This window comes from Mycteria americana, chromosome 19, assembly GCF_035582795.1.
Source record: "Mycteria americana isolate JAX WOST 10 ecotype Jacksonville Zoo and Gardens chromosome 19, USCA_MyAme_1.0, whole genome shotgun sequence".
Classification (NCBI taxonomy): Eukaryota; Metazoa; Chordata; class Aves; order Ciconiiformes; family Ciconiidae; genus Mycteria; species Mycteria americana.
The window spans coordinates 4,082,967-4,087,296 of record NC_134383.1 but is presented as its reverse complement, the minus strand read 5'-3'; the positions used below and the strand labels follow the sequence as shown (position 1 = coordinate 4,087,296).

Here is a 4,330-nt window from a genome sequence, read left to right as displayed (position 1 = left end):
CACTGGCCTGGCGCAGAGGATTATATAGCGTTTTTATTACCTTTAGCCTGCAGAAATAGAGTAGGTAGAATTCATTTCCTCTAATTTTTGTAATTATTGTCATTTAAGTCCCTCACGCGATGAGCAAAAAGTACCAGTATGCTGCAGCGACTGCACGTAGGAGGAAGGCGAGAGGGGAGAGCAGCTGGTGGGAAAGGTTGGTTCCCACCCTGCGCCGTCCTGCAATAAACGCTGCAGCAGCGACAGCAAAAAGCCGGCAGGAGCCTGCTCTCTGCACAGGTCTCCGAGTAGAAAGTATCGCTTTATAAAGTGTAACTGAGTATGATTCTGTTATTTCAGACCCCGGCTATAAAAAGCGTTCCTATTTAAGCTGTTAGTAGTGCCTGCCTGACAGAGGAATAGCCAAGTAAGCAGATTTGCCTGCCTGTCATCCTTAACTGTTTGCTATACAGCAGCCCCTGCGATGCTGCTGTAGCAGAGGCAGTTTTCTTACATAACCGCCCGGCTTTTCCGCAGCCATCCCCCTTCCCGCAGGAGAGAGGCACCTCCTGGGTCATCGAATGCAGTCCCTCGCTTGCCAGCAGCCATTCCACACAGTGCCTCGCGGAGAGGGACGGAGCTCCCTCTCCCACCGCCTTGGGGCTGCTGCCTCTTAGTTCCTTCTCCCCCCCCCTCGTTACTTTTCCTGGAGAGTCGTCCCAGCCTGTCCCCGCTCTGCCGGGAGCCGGGACCTGCCACCCGGACCTACCCGTTGCCTCCCATGACTCTGCAGTGGCACGTGGTCCCCCTCCGTGGCCACCGCCGAGATGCTTTTGCAGAGCTGTGCGTGCCCCAGGGTGGCCCACGGGGAGGTCAGCGGTCCCGTTAACAAAATTACGAGCATCACGTATGGGGCGAGGGGGCTGCGATGCTGTCGGGGGCCGAAAGCTGGAGGTTGCTTTCGTGAATCCCCGCAGGGCGCGGGGTCAGAGAGGTGACTCCTGGCCCTGCCGGTGCCGGGCTCTGCGCTCTGGTCTCGCCCGCTGAAATGGCAGCAGGTACTATGCGGGCTGGCACTGCCTCGCGTTACAAGCCTCCGGCTGCTGAGAAGGCCTTGGGGCTGTCGGATGGAAGGAGTAGGCGCCACAACCTGCCCCTCTCCCCTGCGCCGCTCCTGGGCTCGCCGGGCAGCACCTCCTCGCACGGCTGGGAGGACGGCTGTCCGCAGCCCAGGCAGAAACCCCACCGGTCCTCGGGCCACTTATGAAACCATCCATTTTATTTATACCAGCCTAGAAGCACCGCGTCTAACCTACACCAATTCCAGTTTCAGAGCATTTGTGTTTGTGGCCCATGTCCAACGAAATGTTAAAAAAAAAAAAAAATCTTCTCTGTGTAACCAGAGCTCATCCTTAAAGCAGGCAGTTAACCATTTCAGTTCCTCTGTCTTCCCAGAGCAGAAGCTAATTTAGATGGGTTTCTATCGGTTTCCCCAGAGGGTGAGGCGGACCGAGTGCCCCGTGCCGGTGGTGTGCACGCGGGCGCATACGGGCACCCGCAGGCTCGCTCTGCACGGCGTTCCCGCGCCGGCCGGGTCGTGCCCGCTGCGCATGCGGCACTGCCCTCTCATCGCATCCCCGTCTGTCACCCGCAGCCTGGCTGCCTCTGAGCAGAGCCTGCCGAGCTGCCTGGCTTGAGGAAACTTCCATTCGCAAGTTCACCGTGTTAAAATAAATGAATTTCCATGTAAGAGGCTGGGGGGGGGGGGGGGAAGAGGGAATGCAGACACGCAAACCAGAGCCCTGCTGCAGAATTAGGGCAAAAGTCTGGCCTTGTTTATTCTCATGTAAATCAAGAGTAAACCCAGGCAATTTTGTCATTCTCTGTTCTGACGCATTACTGTAAATCCTACTTTCGTAACTCTGTCATTATTTATGAGTATTACCGCAGTGCTATATGAGATCAGGGCAGAGTTATGCCTGGTCACGTGCGTGTATTAAGGACTACAGCTTGTACATTTAAGTAGAGGAGACAAAGGCAGTCGATCATCTTCATTTTACAAATAGGGGCGTAGGATTACACGATCTGCCGGAGAGCGTGCAGGAAGCCAGTGTCTGGTCTGGACAGGAAACGGTTTTCCTGTCCTGAAAAACTTTTCATAGTAGGGGAAAAAAAAAAAAAAAAAAAACCTGTTTGACGTTTGGGTGAAGAGTTTCGAGGGCAGGGAAATGTGATCAGTACCTGCCCAATGTCAGTTCCAGGTCTGAGCCCCTGGTCCGCAGGGAGCAGACGAAGGATGTGCCCTTGCAAATCCCTCCTCGCTCAACGGCTTTCCCCTGGTTGGGGGGGCTTATGGATCCTCCCGGCCGCCAGCGCAGTCAGGGATTTCTGCTATCCGCGATCAATGATGATTGCTCGAGCAGGGTCGATTCATCCTCAGTACCTGAGTTTTTGTCTACTACATCCTGTGCAGAGCACGGTGGAAAAGATAAAACAAAAAAATGTTGAGCAGATCATTACCTACTAGAACAAAAGCATTTAAAAGAAAAAACAGGTCTCAAGATGAAAGGCCATATGCTATATGTCTACCGTATATATGCTATATGTGTACTATATCACCTGTTTAATCATCTTCTGCACAGGAAGGTGGCTCGGTTGAATGTTCCCATCTCCTGCCCAGGCTCTGGCTGGCATTGCCCTTAGCCTTTGCTCACAAGCTGAGCTACTGGGAAGGATTGCCCTTATGACTGTACCAGCTTTTCCATCTCCAAATTGCCAGTCTGTACCACCTGCTCCCCAAAGACTGGCGACCGGTCGATTGCTGTGTGCTGGGATATCTGTTGCTGGTATTCAAGGACTTCCTCCTGCTTTGTTTTGCCATATTATTTTCCTGTATTTAGCTGGAGGACTTAAATCATAGAGGACAAATGTAAATACCATATAGTAGCCTGCCTTTCACCGATGAGGTCAGGCATGCAGCGTTCACACAATCACTGCGTCTCAGTAATCTCATGTTTCTGCATAACTCCACACCCCCCATCTGACTTTTCCATCTCAAACGGCAGTATCGGCTAAAACCACATCAGGTAAACGTAACGCCTCGGTATTGACCTAGGAGGAGAAAAATGACTTTCTAATCTGTTGAAGACGGTGTTTTCTTCTCAAATCAGCCCGTCCCCTCCTCCTACCATCATGCAGTGCAGTAGCCAGGAAAGATGAGGTCTCAGCCCATGTATTGCAGAGGAGCAGGCTTTGTTAGAGACAATGTGTGGATACTGCAAAATACTTGGGAGAGCTGAGCAGGTATCTTTTAAAGGGAAAAAAGGCAATTAATTAGACTAAATAAACATATATTAGGGTTCAAAATATGCACAGCCAAAATGAAAGCCACATTCTGGTTCATTAAATCTGAAAAGACTTCACACGTTTTAAGCCTGTAATCATATTCACAGATGCATACCCCCTTCCCAACCTTCCCCCCTCCCGCAGATTTCACACCTTGGTAATGGCTATTGTAAAAGGGAGCTGCCGGTCTCAGCCAGGCGAAGGTTTGCGGCGCAGGCAGCCTGCTGCAGGGGACGGGCCGGGGGGAGCGGATGCACATACGGCAGGAAAATGACTGTTTACTGGGGCATCTATGTCAGGTCCTCACCGCAGAGTCTGTCATTACCAGGAGGACGCGTTCAGGTGCACGAGGAGGAGGAGGAGGAGGAGGCACGAAACCTCGGCTCGCGCTTTCCTTCCCCACCCTGCTCCGGCATCCTGCGTGACCCGGGGCCGCTCGCGGGACCCCCTGCTCCCGTCCCTCCCTCCCTCCCCTGAAGGGTGGTATGCTACCGGGGAGCTAAACTACAGAACATATGGAAACGTCATGTGTGTATATATAGAAGAGGAGCGAAAATGGATGCTCTTGGGGACAATAAACGTTAGCGTGTCTGCAGGGGGGGGGAAAGAATTTCAGCTATCTGCGCTGCTTTTGTGGATTTTTGTCAGTGTTTTTTCACTACTGTTTGTAAAAATAGATACATATGTACATATAAAATGTATTTGAATTAGTAAGTCTGTGAAACCCAGGAGTCACTCTTTACATGAAACTTCTGGTTTTTTTCCAAAATGGCACAGTCAGAAAGAAAGATGTTATGACTGCATGCCAGTAGATATTTGTAAGGAGACATTTTGAAAATCTGAAGTGATCGGTGTGAATGTTTTCAAGATGTTGGGGCTTGTTCTGGAATACCTTGGTGATTCAATGCTTTCTTCTGGTTTTAGGGTAAAATGAGATCAAAATTAAAATGTTTCTAGTATGCAGAATCTCACAAGCAGCTTTGTTTGACCATTCCTTTCTTTTAAT

At 50.9% G+C, this 4,330-nt stretch overlaps 1 long non-coding RNA gene across 2 annotated transcripts; it reads right to left on the bottom strand.

Moving 5' to 3' along the window:
- Window positions 1-1,809: 1,809 nt before the first annotated feature.
- LOC142418835 (uncharacterized) lies at window positions 1,810-3,638 on the bottom strand. Of its 2 annotated transcripts, none has more exons than XR_012778405.1 (3): window positions 3,478-3,638; window positions 2,599-3,286; window positions 1,810-2,437 (listed from the first exon to the last, which is right to left on the bottom strand). It is a non-coding gene; the product is annotated as an uncharacterized LOC142418835 (long non-coding RNA). The 2 variants fall into 2 exon arrangements; XR_012778406.1 differs by having other exon boundaries at window positions 1,810-2,887; window positions 3,168-3,286.
- Window positions 3,639-4,330: the final 692 nt, after the last annotated feature.